We start from the raw sequence: 21,624 nt of genomic DNA, 5'->3' as shown, positions 1-21,624 counted from the left end.
ACCCCACTCAGGCATCGTAGGTAAGCTCACCAGCTTAAACGTAAACCCTTATGTCACTAGATGGGTTGCAAACTGGCTAAAGGACAGAACCCATAAAGTTAAAATCGCTGGAGCAATGTCAGACTCAAAGCCAGTCACAAGTGGTGTCCCACAGGGATCTGTCCTGGGATCCCTCTTGTTCGGCATTTATTTCTCAGATGTTAAAGCAAACATGGGAGGGTTGTGGCTGACAAAGTTCGCAGATGATTGCAAACTAGGCGCCATAGTCGATACGCCAGCAGACAGATGCATCCTATTAAAGGCCTCACAGAAACGGACAACTGGTGCCGGAGTCACAGCCTTAAACTAAATGCCAAAAAATGTATAGTCATCCCCTTTGGGAAAAACAAAGTACCCACAAATTATCACATAGACAGCAACCCACTGAGTACGGAAAATGTAATCAGAGACCTAGGGACCCAAGTCGACAGTGACCTCTTATTTGACACCCACGTTGCCAAAGTGGTTAGAAAAACATTCTACCTTGCACACCATCATGAAGGGATTCACATCCAGATCCAAGGATGTCATTGTACCCCTATACTCCTCCCTCATCAGACCCATGATTGAGTACAATGCCTCATTTAGTATGTACCTCACCCGGCATTTGCAACAGCTGGAGAGACCACAAAAGTACCTCACCAAGAGGATCAACGGTCTCAAACATATGTCTTATTCTGCCAGACTAAAGAAACTCCAGCTCTAGTCAGTAGCATACTGCCTGCTCAGAGGTGATCTCTGCCTGATGTACAAGGCCATGTCCAATCAGGATCTGATGGACATGCTCCACCTCAAAAAATCCAAATCTATCAGGACCACGAGAGCTAAAGATTTAAATCTCGGCACAAGTATGAATAAGACATGCTGGACGGATAGATTCATAACCCAGAGGCTTCCCATGCTTTGGAACAAGATCCCAGTTCATGTTAGGCAGAGCCCCTCACTGACTCTCTTCAAGAGAAATCTTGATGAGTGGATGGGAGATCGTAAGTTTACCCCAGGGGTCACATCTGTCACTGCTAGACAGGGGCACAGTAAACTAATTCTATTATATAAGGGGGCCTTCATTGTGTCACTACTAGACGGAGGCATAGTATTCTAAATCTATTCTGTGCATTTTTGTGCATTTTTGTACCATTTCATGGGGTGGCGAAAGCCACATCACTATGGCTAGGCTTACAAATGCCCCAGGGCAGATAGCCTAGTACTAAACTATGAAACTATATATATATATATATATATATATATATATATATATATATATATATATATATATAGATATATATATAGATATATAGATATATAGATATATAGATATATATATATATATATATATATATATATATATATAGATATATATAGATATATATAGATATATATATATATATAGATATATAATGTGTGTGTGTGTGTGTATATGTATATGTGTGTGTATATATATATATATATATATATATATATATATATATATATATATATATATATATAATATGTGTGTGTTTGTGTGTGTGCGCCATTTTATTGTTCCCTTGTAAATTGCTTTTCCACTCTCGACTGTCATCCAATATTTTATATGCCTGATTATCCCCATTTTGACAGCAGCTTCTGTCCTGGATTTGACTGAAAACTCTGTCAGAAAAAAATCTTTCCCTTGTGACTCCCATACCCTTTCTCTTGCATGTACTGTTTAAGTCCCTGATAGGGAAGGCAGTTTCTAATCTGCAGTCCAAAGTTCACCTTTTTATACTTTGTTGTATTATTGTTGTTTCATTGTTTTATTAAAGCCACCTCAGCCTTTGCGGACTACTGTTCTTACTTATTTATTGGAGAGATACCCTTCCACTTTAACTCTTGCATCCGATTCTTCATTTATCCTCCTAATTAACCTTATTATTGTATCAGGGAATGCGTATGTTTTCATTGCTGTACTCAAAAAGAACCGGCTTCCTTTGTCAAGTTCTATCTTAAAGACCCACCAACTGTAGCGTTACGTATTTTTTTGCTTTGTTTCCTTCTGGATCATTATAAATCTTTTAATGTTGTCACTTGTTTGATGCCCCCCCCCAAAATAAAAAAAAAAACATTGAATGTCTATCAAATTTGGCAACTCCTTTGCTTTTCTAACTAGTATAGACATAAGCATTTATAATCGTGGCTTAAAATATGAGGCTGGGTCTAATGGGTCTTTTACCCTCTTTGAGTAATACAGCTACAACAGCTTTCTTTTAAGATGCTGGTGCTTCCAGTTCTTTCAAAATACTGTTACAGTCTCCCACATCTGTATCAGTTTCTTCCCTTTTGACTTCCAGATTTCCAAAGGAGTACCATGTGATGTCCTTCTGTTCTCATGTTTGCAGTATTCATACTGTGGGATTCTCCGCCTCAGGCGATCCAAACATCTGCTCCTATACAAAAGCTTACAGTATGGTTGCTGTAGGTGCATGGGACGTCACATAAAGGGCCATAAACCAGGGGCCTTAAATGTGATGTCCGCCTTCACAGACCTCAGAACTTTTCTGCCGCAGTCAAATGTCAGTTATCGATCTCTTGCTCTTGCCAATCAAGACATCTAAAGCGAAGTATCTCATTGGGGATTTCTTACTTTGTTGCTTGAAGCTTGGTTAGCTGCCTTCACTTTAGCCAGTGTGAACTAGGAAAAATAAATGTTGATGCAGATCTCAAATTCCGCATAAAGACTCCCACGACTGTTGCATCTTCTGTCTTGGCTGGGAAAATGAACATGCTTTCTACGCCATCTGCCAATTATTCATCTCTAAAACCCTTAGAATCTGCTGGGATGCCCTTACCTTGTATTTAGAAAATCAGTGGCTTAAACTATCCCTTAGGATGGATCCAGAATGGGCTGATCCGATATAACTCCCAAATAAAAAGGCCAAAGTTTCACTAACTGTCACCACTGCTTCTCCGTTGTATGATGCCCCGCCAACTGCCGATATAGGGGTTTGAGGGATGCCTGTTAGAGCTGTCCGCTTCTATGCGGCCTCCCTCGCTGTAGCTGTACACTAAGCACTGGCTAGCACGTTTGTGGAGTTATTTCAGGTTCTATCGGATGCTCTTCAGGATCTCACGAGCCTGTGGCTCTTTCAGCAGCTAAGTCTCATGAGGTTAGGCCTAGCCCATCTCTAAAAGCTACTTCTAAAAGAAAAAAGAAAACAAAAAACTAAGCATTTATCTAGCCTGCTTGATAGTCAGCCTGAGTGGCGGTCTTTTGCTCCATCTCTGATGCAGGCCTTCATTGCCCTAAGGTCTACACCATCATCAACCCCCTCCATTCCTTTGCTCAATCCAAGGCCTACCTCTGCTGCCTCACTCCTTCCTACCCCACAGGAAGAAGATGAAGAGGCCCAGTCATCTGGTTCTGAGTAGTCTATTTCCTGTATTTCACAAATAGCCTCACCCCTGGAATATTATTCTCCACATGACCATCCTTTTGAAGGAGACTCCCCTACAGAGGGCATTACTTTTGGTGAAGCCATCACCAGAGTTAAGGAATACTTCAAATGGGATTCTTCTTTAATATCAGAAACTCAAAGGTAGTTTGAACTGCTGCAGCTTGAATCACCTTCCCCATCAGCCATTCCACTGGTGATGCCTGCTAGCCTTGATTCTTTTGCTTCTTGCTCTAAGAATCCTAACTCACAGCCATCAGCCCCAAAGACACTGGACCGTTTCTACAAAGTGCCTCAGGACCAGAAATTCCTTGTTAAGCCCCTTTTGATCGACCCTGCTGTTATAACTGTGGCCCCAGATAGACAATCTAGGATACTCCCTTACTCTGCTGATACCTTTGGATAAAGACAGTACAGTTATGGATAGGCTGGGTAAGAAAATGTTTACTTCCTCTACCGTGGCCTTCAGAGCTATTAACTATCAAATACGTTATCGTTAAATTTTCCTTGGACTTGTTTCCAAGGCTAGTACGCTTATCAACTCCCTGCCTGATTCCCCTAACAAAACCGAGGTAGTGTCTAAGCTTTCCATGGCATCCCAGGTGCCCAGGCATTCTATAATTTGTAGTTATGATGCAGCAGAAGCCTCTGTTAGATCACCTGCAACGGAATCGGTTATGTGTAGATACTCCTGGCACAGACTCCAACCTCTACCAGAGGACTTAAAAATCCTGGATTGCCCAGTTGACAATAACCTCCTATTTGGAAGGAAATCTGCAGAAATTTTTAAAAATCTGCAAGAAAAAAGCAGAGAGTTACAGGAAAGTATTGCTGGTCTCACCCATACCCAAGTTCTACAGAAACTATCCTGCTAAGACATTCGGTGTCAGAAGGGATCCTTCTACGGGCCCTCCTTCCTCTAGTAGGGACAGGAGAAGCAAGAGGAGATAACCTCTCTTAAGGACTACCTCTTCTCTGCCACCTCCAAAGACTATCCTTTCAAGACAGAAATAATGGCAACAATGCATGACGGTTTTGCCCTAATTCCCCTGTCTTCCATTGTCTACCCCTCTGGAAAGAAATCACTTCAGACAACTGGGTGTTGGCAGTAGCAGAAAACTGATATTTCCTATCCTGGCAGGAAAACTTTACCTTCAGGGCATTCCTTTCCCACCAAAAAAACAACTCCACATAATTCCTCACATGATACAGAACCTATGGGCTCAAGGCACCATAGAACCTGTCCCATTAGGACAAGAAGGAAAAGGTTTCTACTCCAGACTTTTCCTAGTGCCAAAAAAGGATGGACCAAGGAGACCTATCCCAGACTTATCTGCCCTAAATCTTTTTCTGAAAGTCCCCTCTTTCAGAGTGCTATCTCTACAGACCCTGCTTCCACTGCTGCCACCACCTGCTTTCATGGCCACTTTAGACCTGAAGGCGGCTTACCTCCACATCCTCATAACACTCAAACTACAGAAAATACTTACGGTGTGTTGGCACCTGCTCTCATTTCAATTTACTGCCTTGCCCTTTGGTTTGCCCATTGCATCAAGAGTTTTTACCATAGTATTCTACAGGACCAAGGGCATACATATCTATCCATACTTGGATGATATCCTCATTTTAGCAGAACAAGAGGCAATCCTCAAACATTTCCAGTTCTTTATGTCCCTGCTTCAGGGACTAGGTTTCAGTCTGAACCTCCCCAAATCATCCCTATCCCCAGATCAAGACAAGGTCTTCCTAGGGTGCAGGATCTGGACAGAAAGGCATTTTTGCCCCCAAGAAAAAGTTGCGTTTCTGACAAATCATTTCCAGGACTTTCTCCACACAGACCAGGTGTCAGCAGGACCGTTCTTGCTTCTCCTGGGTCTTATGGCAGCCACCATTGACATGCTTCCCCTAGCCAGGATGCACATGAGGAAAATTCAGTGGTACTTAAAGAATGTATAGTTTCAGCACAGCCATCCTTTAAACTCCCAAATACCTTTCCTTCCTTTGTTTACAGACCGATCTAAGGTGGTGGATACAACAATTTCAAAGGAATCCTGGCCTTCCTCTCACACACCCACACCAGCTCAACACATGCACACAGATGCTTCATATCTGAGCTGGAGGACTAATGTGAAGGGATTTAAGGTACAAGCACCTCAGCAGACCTCCCTCCTAAAAAAAAAAAAAAAAAAAAAAAAAAAAAGGTCAGGGAAATGACAGCGGTTCTGTTAGCCCTGAAGGCCTTTCTTCCTATCCTTCAGCCAGGCCTGCTGCAAATCTTCACAGACAACACCACTGTCATGTGGTACATCAACAAAAAGGGGGGAACCAGGTCCTACCTCCCTGTGCAGGCTGGCAATGCAAATTTGGAAGTTAGCCTCACAGAACAACATATCCCTACAGGCAGCATACATCCCTTCCCAGGACAACCAGCAGGCAGATGTCATAAACAGCTAATTCTCCCTACATCATGAGTGGATGTTGCACAGGGAAATTTTCCTAGACATTATCCACCGATGGGATACCCCTGAAGTAGATGTTTGCCCCCTCCCCCCGAGCAGACAACTGACAAAATTCTTTACCAAACATCTCTTTCACTATCTTGCAGAGTAGACGCTTTCACCATCTCATGGAAGGGACAGTATCTGTATGCCTTTCCACCCTTCCTCTCATTCAGAAAGTCCTCCTGAAGGTCAGGAGAGAGATGCCAAAAATCTTGCTGCTGACTCCCTACTGGCCAAGGCAGCATTGGTTCCTCCTTCTACAGTCACTTGCCAAGGGCAGTCACCACAATTTACCTCACAAGATGGACCTACTCGTACAATAGAAGGGAACTCTCATTCATCCACACCTAGAGATGCTGAGCTTAACTCTCTGGGTGATAAACCTCTAGTACCCTTAAGACACCACTACATAGAACACATGCTCTCTGTCCTGCAGGAGGCCAGGAAACCTAATATAAGGAGATCCTACATTTCTAAATGGCAGAGATTCTTCATATGATGTCTCTAAAGATATAAGGACCCCCTTCTAGTGGATATCCCTTTAGTCTTAGCTTGTGTGTGAATTGATTAAAGCAGACCTTTCATAATCTTCTGTGAAAGTACACCTCTCTGCTTTCCCTGCCTGCCTACCCTTGGAATCTTCTTTACTCTCCAGGTTCAATGTAAAATTGTTCTTAAAAGGGGTGTTACACACAAGACCTCCCACAAAGCCTACTCCACCACCCTGGGACCTGCACTATATCGTGGAAAAACTTGCGATATCTCCATTTGAACCAGACACTTTGGCATCACTGCAGATGTGCACATGGAAAACAGTCTTGCTGGTAGCCCTCACTTCTGCAAGACATTAATTTAGGGACGTACTCCCTTGTAAACACTGGAATTACTTTTACTATTACTACTATATTACTAACATTTAATAAATTGTTTTCTACTCCAGAGGAGCTTTTCTCCCCGGGTCTCGGCTGAAAATGAGCCAAAAACTCTGCCAGACTAACCGGGTTAACAAATGTAAAATGAAATAAATAATTTTAATGGTAATGCGTCGGTATACTTTTACACTGTTGCCCCAAGATCGCACCACTATATTAACATAAAAGAAAGGCTGAACAGATGTACATTTCTTCTTATAGTGTAAAGCCAATATTTCTTAAAACTAAGAACAAGCACTTGTACATGTGAAAGATATTTTAAGAAAACAAGTGGAGTCTCTGAAAAGTAAACCCCTGCCCCAGCACTCACACATTTAAAGTACCAGTGGCTGCACTCTATTCAAAACTGCTTTACTATATAACAGGCAGTTTATATAACATGAATTGTTGAAAATTTAGTAATAAGAATGAAAATCATTTTAATTGGTAGTTCTCCCCACTGTATTTTCCTCCTAAATATTAATGACGAAGTGGGGTATATGCTTTACAGTCCACCCACAAGATTTAACAAAGTCAGTAAAATTCTAGTCTTTTTCAGACACTTTTTCGCAAAGCCGTATTTCACAAATGTGATTGATGCTTTATAGTCTCCTGTTTGTTCATTAATTTTAGTGTTGCTGGCCTCCATCTCCCAGCACCAGACTCTGGTGCATGTCCAAGGTATGACTGATTCTCGTAGTCAACTGCTCTCTCTGTCAAACATTTTACTTTTAAAAACTGGAGAATGTTTCACTGGCATAGTCTCTCTAAGCTTTATTTTCAGAGGAATGTGGACAGAGTTCCCTTCTACTCACTGGCTCACATTTTGTTGGATAAAGTGTAGCTTCTTTCTCTAGTTCTGCATTCAAAAATGTATTTGCTCCTCCAGGAAAAGATATTCTGAAAACAACTAGATATGACAACTTGAATCTCACACCTGCCTATGAACATTCCTCGAGTGATTGGCTAAATTTGCTTATCTGCCTGATAGACAGTGAATCATTTTCCACAAATATTAAAAATTGGGGACAGCAAAGTGTTCGTGGAAAATGATTCCCTGCCTGATAGACAGTGAATCATTTTCCACAAAACACTTTGCTGTCCCCAATTTTTAATATTTGTTCTTTCTGTAACAGGATCAACTCCCTTTGCTATGATTGCATCTTTACTAATGCAGTTTATGGCTGCTTTCGCATGGTCAGCTTTGTAGCATACACTCTCTGCTGTTTCAGTTAACAAATCCTGCTGTAGAACACCAATCCAGTTGTTGGCTTGTGCTGTCCTTAAAATTAATGTAGTCTGTTCTTTCCAGTTTTCCTGCTACAGCAGAGAATCTTAGGTTTTCTCTGTGTGCTTTGTCTTATTATTTTTGAAGTGACTTTTCTTGAGAAGCCTCAAAATCAGCCATCCTTCACTTCACTTCATTTCAGTCACAGATTTTTTGCAGTTTTATCATTTCATCTGAATAGGTAGTTAAAGCTTCTATTGTACCATTGTTTTGTAATATGAATTGATTGTATCCGTTCAATGTTTCATTTATTTTTTCCCTCTAAATTACTAGAAGCTATCTGAACTGCTTTTTGGTGATACGCTGCAGGTTTCTTCCCAGCCAATGTTTTCTCTTGACCTTTTCTATTTTCTTTACAGTTCTCCAAATTTCTTCTATACTGGCAGTCCTGGCAGTGTACTTACTGGCTGGTAACTGAATTTTACCTTAACTTAGTTTCACAGGCTCCCTCGTCTCAGTTTTTCACACAGAGAGTTGAAATTAAGCTGATCTTTGTGCAGCCATTTTGGAAATCCTGGTATTTTGATTGTAGTTAAGGTTTAGTGCTGCTAGAATTTTTTTTAACTGCTATTGTGGCACTGCTTGTACAGACGTACTAACTGAATGTGGCATTATTTTTTTTTTTAAAGCGCACTGTAATCTCTGCTGGTTTACTGTACTAGCCCATAGGCATGAGTTTGAGCTGCTTATTGTCTTAGTGTGAGCCTAGGTTTTAGATGTTAAAAAAAATGAATGATTAAATAAAAGTAAATTGTATTTTGCCTCCTGGGCAAGTTTAACATACTGAGATGATTGCTGTAATAGTGTTGAGGGGATTGCTTAACAGAATAATGGTAAATTATATACGTTTAAGTATTTAAAAGTAATTGTTAATGTAGGGCAAATCTATTGATAAATCCCCCCTCATGTAGATTGGCTGTCTCAATGCCCCTGTCCTACTTTGAAGGTTCCTACCTCCCCTAATCTCCCATGGACTGTTCTGCTAGTGTTGGAGCCAGCAAGGATCTTTAGTGTGTCCTGGGACCAGATGTCATCCTTGCTGCCATGGGAGGTTGTAATGATATGCTCTAATTTCCTCCATACCCACCCCCTCACCTGTGTTTGAGGGCTTAGCCACTCTAGTGACACTTTATCCCCACAGGAAATACCCAAATGAACACCCCCCCACTGCTAGGATATGCATCCCCATCACTTTCTGCCATCTCCTTAGATGCCCTGTGCTGCAAATTGAACCCTGGTTATTTGGGGCATAGTTGTGGCTTTGCCAGCACTGTGGTGTAAAGGGATATTTTTTTAGTCGCTTTAAAAATTTTAAATTGCTGATTCATATTGTGAACTTGGGGGATTCTAAAGTGAGAATACAATTTCCCTATTGGATAACTGGAATGTCTTCCAGGATTTCAGCAAGTAGTATTCTTGCCACTTCTTTCAGTTGTTTAGCCACATTACACATTGTTTTGAGAATCACGGACTATTCAAGAGTGGGCTGTTTGCATTCCAAATTAAATTTATTTTGTCTTTTTGTAGTGTACAGAGTACTGCCTGAGATGAAGCTTTTTGATTAACGCCCGCTGTTGGTGCAATATGGATTTTGTAACTTCTCTTATGTCGTGTTGAATCAAGCCATCACTAATGCAGCAGAAGCAAGTGTTTATCAGCCAGAGGTGAATCTTAAGGACGTAAGTTTTTTAAGTTATGTTTTATGCATTGGTAGCTATTTACAGTGCACATCAGTTTTCTGAAAATAAGCAGCAGTATTATGTCTAAATCATTTATATCCAGTCAGATAGTATAGTTTTTTTTTAAATCCAGATCACCAGGTAAACTAGTTTACAAGACACATTCTGGCTCCTAGGGCTGGTCTTATTTAATGGGGATAACCTGGAGTTGTGTGTACAGCAGAAGTTAGTAGTACTTGAGATGAAAAATGCAGTGTTAAGAAAATGTTTTAGGTAAGTCCTACTGATTTTTTTTTGGAATAGAGAAAAGAATGAGGTGTTCTAAAATGCTACTTTTTGAGTTTCTCTTGCAAAAGGGCCAGTAGCTATCACTGCATTAATATTAGAGAATGCTAAGTTAGAAAATACTATGTACAGAACAGTGAAGTTGAAGTGTAGAATTTATTTAATAGAGGTGGGAAAAGATACGGATTGTTTAATATCATAAGTTGTGTGTAGCTAAGTTTTTTAAATGGGATATATTTTGAGGTTATTTGGGTAGAGTAGATTGGGTTATATGGTTAGATGCGACTTGGATCCAAGTCAGTCCATTAATTGGAAAAGAGTGTGTCATCTTGGAATCTCATTGAAGTTATGAGTTTGTATGAATTTGAGAATTTTTTCTTCATTAACAATGATCTCCATAGTGTTTTACATAAGTTTGTTAGTCATATTTAATTTTGGGCCATACAAAAATTTTTGTTTTCAAATATATTTATTTTCAAATTTTCATTAAGTCACATACAAAAAACATTTGTGCAATTACTAGTTCGTACATTACAGAGCATTTATGTTGATGGACAATTCTGCTTAACGTTTAGGTGCATATGATAGCTGTAGGGTTCACAGCAGTGTGCCTTTGTTTACCTTATAATGTTGCGTCTTTCGGCTTATCCCGGTTAGGGGTCGCCACAGCGAAACTCCGGTCCGCTAATGTTTGGTAGTGGATTTTTACGTGCAGAGTTACCAGCCCTGATGCACAACCTTCAACGAAGGCACGCTCATTCACGCATGCCTCCACACAAAAGACGCTCTAGCTGGGAATCTAACGGGACAACGTCTTGCTGTGAGGCGGCAACGCTACCGCAGCACCACTACTGCACCCTGTTAGGATTTACAAAAAAAAAAAAAAATCACACCCTAGCATACAACCGTTTCAGAACGGTATACAAAAGCGCTGAGAGTCTCTCTTTTTTTTTTTTTTAACCCCTCCTTCGGTAAATCCTATTATCCATAAAGAATATGAGTTCCTAAGAGTATGTCCAATTTACTGGTTATTGGCTAGAATCATTCAGTTTTGTTTTATGTCTTTCGGCTTTTCCCGGTTAGGGGTCGCCACAGCAGAACTCCTGTCCGCTGATTGGTAGTGGATTTTTTTTTATGTACAGGGTTACCAGCCCTGACGCGCAACCTTCAACGAAGGCTTGCCCCATTCATGTATGCCTCCACACAGAAGACGCTCTAGCTGAGAATAGAATGGGACAACGTCTTGCTATGAGGCGACAACGCTACCGCAGCACCACCACTGCAGTCCAAGTTTATAATCTTTCTTATTATATATCTTAATTAGTATTATTGTAATTTGTTTTTCTCCTTAAGTCTGGAAAATATGGTTTAGGAGAGTATCACAATAATGTTTGAGGTGGGCTCTTTTAGTTACATTAGTGATTATGCATTTATATGCAGTAATGTATCTTATTGCCATTTTCTTAAAGCCATCCCAAGAAGTTAGTGTTTTGTCTGTCCAATTTTGAGTAATGTATAACTTGAGTAAGGAGAACAGTGTAGTTTAGAATGTGCATCCTATCTTCCGATATGTTCAGGGGGGTATATGTAAAAGTGTAAATTTCCAGGATAGGGTTGTTTTTTCATAACCATTCTCTCAAGTTGTACCGTCAATGAGCACCATAATTTGTGGACACAGGAGCATATACTGGGGATTGTTGGACTGAATTTGAGCATTTTTTGGAGACAAGTATGCATTATTTACAATCATGAGCTGAGTGCATTGCTTTTTGTAAGGGGTCAGTTTCAACGTATTGGCTATAGTTTGTAATTTCTGTATGTTTAAGTCCTGCGTATATGCTTCTCAGTATTTAGCAAAGAGAATGTTTGATTGAAATCTGATGGTTATAATCATTTTGTATGAGTAACATCTTGCGTTTCATTGTGAGGGCTTGGAGAAGCAACTTATAATTAAACCTTTCAATTTCTCTACTGGTTGGTGATCTCTGAGTATATTACAAATCTTCCTAATTTGTCTCAGAATTATTCAGTAACATTTGGGCAGATTCCAAATATTTCTAAGTTCAGTAAATGTTATTTCTCTTTTTTATCGTAGTAGTCCCAGGGTGTTTTATCTTTAAGAGGATAGGTAGACAAATTTATCATTTCTCCATTCATTCTTAATTTTGGGTTTAGATATATTGGCTGGTGTGAGCAGAATGCCTTAGTTAAATTTACAGATTTGATTAGCTTTTGTATTGTGTAAAGTTGGTGTTTCTAAAATCGTGTGAATATTTTAACGTTTAATAGAATCTTTTTACATAGAAAGGGAGCAGCCTTAGGATTTATATTAAGTTGAAGTAAATAACTGTGCCATATCTTTATCCATGGTGGAGTCCAGCTGCTATTTGATGTATTCTGAGACGACAAGTATTTGATTAGGTTCAAGGATCTCATAGTAAATTCTAAGATCCACAACCCACTCTGTTTTAGACATATAAGCTTATTATAGCTTAGCCTAACAAACTTGGGAAACCATATGAATTTGGCCAGCCATGTATTAAGTTTCTCAAAAAAAATTTTTGCTGTTAGTGAGGTTGGTTGCAGCAAGCTGGAAAAGGAGCCGTGGTAATGTATTAATTTTTATTATAGCCACCTTTGAAAGAAAGGGTAATTTTAAGTTATTCCATCTGGAAATATCTTGTTCAGTATCCAAACTTTTTCAATAGTTTCACGGTAAAAGATATGCCGAGCAGCCCAAAAAGTGATCCCCAAGTATTTTAAATGATGGTTTAATTTAATTTCAGAGAGGAGGAAGTAAGTTTCATTATGTCTTGCAAAGTTTATTGGGAATATGGAGGATTTATTTGGGTTGGTTTTGTAATTAGCAAATCTTGAAAATTGAGCTATTGTTTCTAAAATCTTTTCCGTATCTGTGTATGGGAGTGAAAAGTATATATTGAGATCATCAGCAAATGCTGAAAGAAATATGTTTTGATGTAGCTACTCGGCATGTTGTATGTGTTTTGAGCCAGCGACAGGAGAAGAGGCTCTATATTTAAGTTAAAAAGATACAGCGAGAGTGGGCATCCTTGTCTTGTGGCATTCAGAATTTTAATAGAGGATGAATTAAATTTATTAACCTGTAATGTTATCCTAGAATTTTCATAGATTTTCTGGATCGCACTTATAAAGTTCTGTGGAATATTAAAGTAAGGTAGGGTCTCAAATAAGTTCAAATTTACCCTTTCGAAGGCTTTGGAGGTATCAATTGTCAGGATGTATGCTGGTATATTTTGGCATTTAGATAGTAACAGAAGTGTATGCAGTGTTAATGTGTTATGTACCTGTCTCCCTTATGTGAATCCTGCCTGTCCTAGTGATATTATATTTTTTATCACTTTTTTCAGTCTATTTGCCAGTGTCAAGTTAGAATCTTTATATCTATATTAATGAGTGATATCGGTCTGTAATTCCATGGGTTATGTCTGCAGAGTTATCTTTAGGGATTAGTATTGTTTTGGAGTTGTTTAAATATAAGTCAGTAATTCCCTCTTGAATAATATGGTTATAGACTTGCAAAAGAGTTGCGGTTAATTTTTGGTCAAACATTTTGAAGAAATCCGCTGTAAAGCCATCTGGGCCTGGAGTTTTCCCTTTCTTAAGGTTTTGGGTGGTACTTAAAATTTCTTTGTGAGTTATTGGAATTTCCAGTAAGGTTACTTGGTGCTGTGACAGTTAAGGAAATTGAATATTACTTAAAATTTTGGATCTCTCCAGTATATTGGTTTGTAGGTCCATATAATTGGGAATATAAGGATTCATATAATTTAATAATTTCGTAACTGGTGTGGTACACCTTTGTTTTCATAGTGAATTTCTGTGATGAAAGGGGGAGGGGTTTACTTTGATTAGCCTGGCTACGGTTTTGGAGGGTCCTTGAGACCATTCTGAACATTTAGCAAGGATACACATTTCAGTAAATGAGTATTTTTCCCCATATAGCATGTATAGTTCCTTTTGTAATTTTAGTAAATTTTCTTCCATGTTTTTGTCCTCTTTATAAGTTGATTTTTCTTTATCTTATGAGTTATGTTTTCTCATTTTGTATCATTTTATAGTAAGCTGCCTATTTAATAAGAATCCCTCTTATTTGTGCTTTACATTCCACCCATTGCTCATCTACTGGGATCTGAGTTTGACCTGTTTGATTGTACATAGCTGTTAGAGTGTCAAGAATTTCTTGTTTGGCATCATTTTTCTGGAGAATATTAGGGTTCGGGGTCCAGTTAAATTTTTTTATCTTAAACTTATTATCTGGGGGCTTTAGTATTTTGAGCGTAATTTTTTAATGGTCAGGTATCTAGGTCATCTGAGTATTCTATGTTCATTTTTAAGTAAAAATCTGATATGAAGAAAAATTCTATTCTTGACCATGATTTGTGAGAATTCGAGTAGTAAGTATATTTTGCTAGGGTAGTATCTTCCTGGAAGGTAATGAGTGTCTATCAAGACCCAGTCATTTTTCAATTCCATCAGTGCTGCCAGCTCCTGGATATTATGTAGTTTCCCTTTATTCAGTCCATCAGCGATAGGATCTCTTACTGTGTTCCAATCCCCTCCTATAACATACAGGTGATTTTCGTAGCGGTTTAAGATGTTATATAAGGGAGCTGCACAACTCAACGGATAGACCCACCAATGAGACCTTTTGTCTCTGCACGAGGGTGGGTAACAGAACCTCTGTCTAAATATTTAGAGGCGCAGCTAAGACCACTACTTGATAAAGTTCCCACAGTTTTAAAAGATAATAATAGGTTAACTTTATGGATGGAACAAAAAAGGGTATATAGGAGAATATATGAAATTTATTTAACCTTAGATGTAGACTCTGTTTACGGTCATTCCCCATGAATCTGGGATTCATTAAGTAAAATCGTTTTTTAACTAGATATTCTGAGTATGACTTGGATACAATATAGTTGATATATATTTTGCTATCTTTGATACTTGAGAATAATGTTTTTGTTTAGTACTAATTTGTTTAATCAAGTTAAAGGTGTCACGATGGGTACGCCTGTCACGAACACATATGCAAACATTATGTATATGTTGGAAGAAAGATGTGTTATCACTGGATAATCCATTTAAGAATTGCGTTTTTATACTAGATTTGTTGATGACCTCTTTGCCATTTGGGAAGGTGATGAGATAACTTTAAATCATTTTCTTGACTATATTAATACAACAACCCCATATCTGAGATTTAAACAAGAATTTTTCATGAGATCATATCTTTCTTAGATTTATTTTAATACGTGATCAAACTAATGTTCGACAAACTGAGATGTATAGGAAGGAAGTAAAGAAAAATTATTTACACCGTAGTGGCATGCACCCTCAACACATTTTTCGTAACATCGTTAAGAACTAGATGTATAGGGTAGCAAAGTTAAATACTAGTGACCATTGGATGCATAAGCAATTAGACCTGTTGGCTAAAGATTTTGTAAAACGTGGCTGTACAAAAACAGGAAACACGAGCTGCATTAAATATTACTTAACAGTGTCTATCAGATACAAATCCAGCTTTTAGTACTAATATAGACCAGAGCCTGAAGGTTAAAAAAATAAGAATAGATCTGTTAGTTGTATGCTTACTTATAGCAACAACATAGTGCAAGTTAGGAATGTGATTAAATTTTATTTTTGGAGCTTCGTTTGAGTTTTCCAGATGTTCATCGTGTTTCACTGTTGCAGTCATTACAATTGAGTTATCCTGCTGGCAGGCTACCCGCAGTTGGCCTGAATTCCAAAGTCTAGGTCCGGCGTCGGTTGCTGTCGCCTCCTCCCTGACGTCCGTGCGCCAGGAGTATAAAAGATGCAGCCGATGCCATTTTCTTCACTCTTTCTTGCCGCGCAGTGCCCGAAGCAAAAGCAGTTCGCAAGTGCCAGTCGGCAGACTCCTGAGATTTTCAAGTTTGAATTTCAGATCCAAAGTCTTCATTAAAAGCCAAGTACCCCGTTGGGGAAACTTTTTTTTTTCTTGCTCCAGTCCGATGTCAGAAAAAGTTTATAATTGTATTTCTTGTGGGAAGCAAATACCTGATAAGGATTTTCATTCTTACTGTATTCCTTGCATAGGCCCTGACCACGACGTTGCTAATTGTCGGTTTTGTGCTAGATTTAACCAACGCAGTATTAAGCATCTGTTTGACTTTGCATTTCATTACTTTGGCAGACGATTTAATTATATAATGCCTTCAGAACAACCGACTACTGGAGTTTACAAAAACCACAAAGAAAAGGACAGGCATCCGAAGTCCAAACTGATGATGAGGCTTCTTCTAGGCCGGTTCGCCGGTTCTCAGTGTGGCGCTTTTGCAGCCCCTGACGACCGCTACTTTAGAGCCACAGGCCGATACCGATTCCCACGTGGAGTCAACCAGGCCTACAGAAACTCAAGGTATTGGACCTTCGGAAACCATTTCCTCAGATGGGTCTGGAGCCACTGAGCAGGCATCGGCTTCTGAGGGCATTTTCAGGCCTTCACAATTATATGTTAAAACGACTTCAGCCTCAAAGGCAAAAACTAAAGCAGCTTTAAAGACAAAGAAACAAGTACAACAGCCCCATGGACAGGCTTCCATGCCTAAAAAACAAGATGTTCAAAATGGCCGAAGACCTGATTACTTTGATCAGAGTTTCTCATCCCCCACCTGACAAGAGGTCTAGGCAAGAGATAGAATATGAATCTTCAGATCAGGTTTCCATTTCATCTGATTCCTCTTCTGATCAGCAATACTCTCTTCCTCCTTATGAGGATTCTGATGCTGAAGAATCTATCCCCTCAGCTTCTCCACCTGAGGATTATTTTTTTGGGGAAACGCTGCATACCATGAGGGAGCATTTCCACTGGGAGTGCCAAGATTATTCGGAATCTAAGAAAAGGCTCAGACTTTTTTTTTTTTACTGCCTCAGCACAGGCCCCTTGCTATTCCACCTGTGCTAGACATTGTAGATGTATTTTCGGAGTCCAGTCTGACTCCAGACTCCTTACCTCCAGCTCCTGTTAAGCCGGACAGATACTACAGGGTTCCAGACTCCCACAAATTTCTTTTTAAAAACTCTGCTGCTGACCCAGAAACTATCTCTCAGGGTCCCAAGGGGGTCAAGGCTTCCACTGCAAAAAAACCCTACCTCCTCTGACAGAGATTCCAGGGCACTGGACAGATGGGGTAAAAAGATTTACACTTCTGCTACCTTGGCTATAAGGGCTTTAAATTGTCAGTTTCATATGCTTAAATATCAGCAATACATAATGTCGACAAATTCTGAATGTGCAGAAAATAAAGAAATGCAGGATTTACTGCATGCAGCTGAACAAGTTGGAAAGCATACTTTACAATGTGGTTTTGATTCTTTGGAGGCCTCCTCCAGAGGCACTGTTATGGGTTCTGTCATTAGGAGGCATGCTTGGTTAAAGGAACAGAATCTGTCTGATCATGTTAAAGCAAAATTACTAGATGCTCCATTGCAGCATGATATGTTTGGTGTTAAAGCAGAAGAGGTGTTGAAGAAAATGGAGGACAAAGCCAAATCTATGCAGACAGTCAAGGATTTCTTACAGGTACAGCCTCCAAGATTTAGCAGACACTGGCCTACAAAGAATTGGTCCTTTCTAGTGTCAGACAGGCCACAAAGAGGCAGATCCCAGCCCCAAGGCTCATACAGGTCTAAACAATGGGGTGCTTCTACCTCCAAAAGCGGAGAAGACGAGTCACAGCCATACAGAAAGCAGTCCCAATGACTTCCCCCCTGCCAGCACCAAGCACTTATCTACTGGCAGCTCCTTTAGGGGGAAAACTAACAGTTTTTTCTCAAAACTGGCACCTAATCACCCAGGACAAATGGGTCTTGAACATAGTGTCACAAGGTTACAGGTTCCACTTTCACACTCTGCCAAGGCCAAACGGTATGCCATACCTGCCAAAAAATCCAATGGGCAGAGGCACAAAAACAAGTTACATCCCTCATGGACATGAGGGCCATTCAGCAAGTACCACAGCAAGAGCAGGGACAAGGATTTTGCTCAAGACTTTACTTGGTGCCCAGAAAGGACAAAGCCTGGAGGCCAATACTGGACCTATCTATTCTAAACACATACCTGGATATTCCAAAATTCAAAATGTCGACTTTGCAGCAGCTTCTGCCCATGCTGGGCAAGAAGGCTTGGCTTGTAACTTTAGACCTAAAAGAGGCTTACCTGCATGTCCCAATCAGACAATCATGCAGATGATACCTCAGTTTCATAGCTGGCTCAATGCACTACCAATTATCTGCACTGCCCTTTGGCTTATCTACTGCGCCCAGGGTCTTCACAAAATGCCTGGCACCAGTAATTGCATTTTGCAGACAAGGAGGAATACAAATATATCCTTACTTGGACGTCTGCTTTATTCAAGCAGAGAACAAGGACATGCTACTACAGCATCTGGCGTTTGTAAAAAGATTATTAACATGCCTATGGTACACAGTAAACAAAAAGAAATCAAAACTTGTACCATCCCAAGAGATAATATTCCTGGGTGCAAGCTTAAATACAACTGCCCAGATGGCTTATCTCATGCCAGACAAAGGCAACTGACTACTTATTTCAAAAAGTTGGCAACAAACACCCAGTTAACTGCAAGAAAAATTCTGCAGGCTTTGGGCTTCATGGCATCCTGCATTCTGCTAATTCCATATGCAAGACTGCATGAGGAAACTACAATGGTATCTAAAAAGTGTTTGGACTCAACATTGCCACAGCCTGGAAACAATAATTACACTCATTCCCTGCCTACAGCAGGAGTTTTGATGGTGGGCACAGGCCTGTCACCACAACAAGGGGCAGCCATTCACCGTACCCCCAGCCAGGCAAACATTGACAGCAGATGCATCAGATTATGCTTGGGGGGCCCACATGGCAGGAAGATGTGTTCAGGGCTCATGGTCCGCAATCCAAATGCATCTACGTATCAATCAAAAAGAGATGCTAGCTGATCAGAATGCCCTGACAGCCTTCAAGGATATACTGTATCCAGGACAACTACTGATAAAGACGGACAATACTACAGTCATGTGGTACATAAACAAGCAGGGAGGCACACATTCCTACCCCTTTTGCAGATGAGCCATGACTTTGTGGGAGACAGCATTGACTTACCAAGTACATCTGCAAGCACAATTCCTGCCAGGAAAGATAAATACTCTGGCAGACGAACTAAGCAGAAACCTCAAGGATCCCCACGAGTGGAAATTGGATCCACGAGTCTTCAACATAAGAAGGAATTGGGGATGCCCGGACATAGATCTATTTGCCTCCCCTCACAACTGCCAACTACAGAGATTCTGCACAAGGACTTATCACAAGCAAGCATGGAAAGTGGATGCTCTATCTTTCAGCTGGAAAAACTTAACAATATACGCCTTTTCCCCCACTGCCTCTCCTCCCCAAGGTACTCCTAAAGGTCAGACAAGAGAAGCCAAAAATTATACTGATTGCCCCAGACTGGCCTCGCCAGCACTGGTACCCTATCCTAAGGAACTTGACTCCAATGCCCAGCATGGGCATTACCTCAACTTCCTCACTTACTGACCCAATGAAACAATCAGATCCTGCGCAGCCAACTCAGGACCTTAAATCTGGCAGCATGGCGGATAATGTAATTTTTCAAAACACACCTCTCTCTAAAGTGGTTATGGATGTTATCTTGGAGGCCAGGAGGTCCAGTACCAGAAAATCTTATGCAGAAAAATGGAAGAGATTCTGTGCTTGGAACCAGACGCAAGGAATTGACATGATTGTACCAAATAGCCCTCAGATTTTGCAATACTTAACTGAGATGCTGGACAAAGGCCTATCCTTTTCATCAATTAAGATTAATGCTTCTGCCATATCAGCTCATTACAATACAGAGCCACCTCTTTTTTTTTCTCATCCTTTATTAAGGCAGTACCTCAGAGGAGCCAAAAACTTACGGCCTCCAAGAAGATCACCAGTGCCTGCATGGGACCTCAATTATGTCTTGGAAAAACTCCCTCTGCCTCCTTTTGAGCCAGCCGCTACAGCTGATATAACATTTTTATCATGGAAAACAGCTCTGCTCCTAGCAATAACCTCTGCAAGATGAGTCTCAGTGCTACAGGCACTCATGGCTGTGGAACCTTTTATTATTTTCCATCCAGATAGGGTTTGTCTAAGGACAAGCCCCACTTCCTAAGGTAGTGTCCAGTGTGGCCCTCGACTAGACTATTCATTTACCTACCTTTTATCCAAACCCACAGAATAAGGGTGAGAAACTTCTGCATTCTTTGGACATACACAGACAGCTGTGCTTCTACTTGGACAGAACCAAAGCTTTCAGAAAGACTGAGCAATTACTGGTAGCATATGCTGCAGGATCACAAGGAAAGGCTATCTCAAAGCAGACTATTTCAAAGTGGATAGGTCACTGCATTCTTCTATGCTATTCTCAACATTGCAAATCTGTACCTAAGGGCATTAGGCTACATTCAATCAGAGCAGCAGCCACTCCAGCAGCCTTCCTCAGAGGAGTACCAACCAAAGACATTTTAGAGGCTGCAACCTGGAGTTCAGTGCATACTTTTACAGAGCACTACCACTTACCTCTCTACTCCAAATCCAGGGCAGGCTTTGCCACTGCAGTTCTGCAGGGCCTCATAGCCGCTCCTAATTCTATTTATTTCCAGCCACCCAACCTTAGCTTTGGGATTCAATCCAATTGTAATGACTGCAACTGTGAAACACGATGAACATAGTACAGTTGTGTACCTACCATAAATGTAGACGTTGGTGTATTCACTGTTGCAGTCCAGGTTACCCTCCTACCATCCCCCTTATCTTTGCTGGACCTTAGCTGTACTTCTCTGTTTCTATACAACCTATGTGGTGTATTTGCTTGTAGATGAAGGAAACTTGTTACTTAGTGCATGTATGCTTATTGACATATTTTTAGCCTAACCTTTTGGGGGCACCTGACAATCTGGGGCAAGAAAAACTGAAGAAAATGGTGTCAGCTGATTCTTTTTATACCCCTGACGCACTGACGTCAGGGAGGAGGTGACAGCAACCGATGCCGGACCTAGACTTTGGAGTTCAGGCTGACTGCGGGTAGCTTTCCAGCAGGATAACCCAATTGTAATGACTGCAACAGTGAACACACTCAACATCTACATTTATGGTAGGTACACAACTGTACTTTCGTTTTCTTTTCTTTTGTTGACCATGGAATAAACTGTTGGTCCTATGGTCTGTCCTCCTTCCTGACCCAAACTGAAAAAGTTAAGCAGTCTTTGTCACTGCAGCAGGCTGGCAGTTTGCCTCAGCTGCAGGTGGGTGACTCTGTTGTCTTAATTTGTACCTCAGACCACTTGTCTTTTATCCCGGATCCCTCTGTTGTAGTACCTATAGCCACTGTGGACCGGAGGTTAGCCACGTCCTCTGTGGCTGCTGGAGACCCCTCGGGG

The 21,624-nt window shown here is 40.5% G+C and overlaps 1 protein-coding gene across 7 annotated transcripts in view; it reads left to right on the top strand.

Moving 5' to 3' along the window:
- The window catches only part of LLGL2 (LLGL scribble cell polarity complex component 2), a 2,451,001-nt gene that overhangs the window by 200,976 nt on the left and 2,228,401 nt on the right, over nt 1–21,624 (top strand). For all 7 annotated transcript variants that reach the window (XM_044084955.1, XM_044084956.1, XM_044084957.1 and 4 more), the window contains exon 2: nt 9,677–9,828. The gene's annotated coding sequence lies outside the window, so the exon portion shown is untranslated. The remainder of the gene's footprint in view (nt 1–9,676; nt 9,829–21,624) is intronic.

The sequence above is a fragment of the Protopterus annectens genome, chromosome 10.part0, assembly GCF_019279795.1.
Source record: "Protopterus annectens isolate FY-2018-M chromosome 10.part0, PAN1.0, whole genome shotgun sequence".
In the NCBI taxonomy this organism is placed as follows: Eukaryota; Metazoa; Chordata; order Ceratodontiformes; family Protopteridae; genus Protopterus; species Protopterus annectens.
Note: the sequence above shows the minus strand (reverse complement) of the source record. Positions and strands in the feature narration are given on the sequence as shown.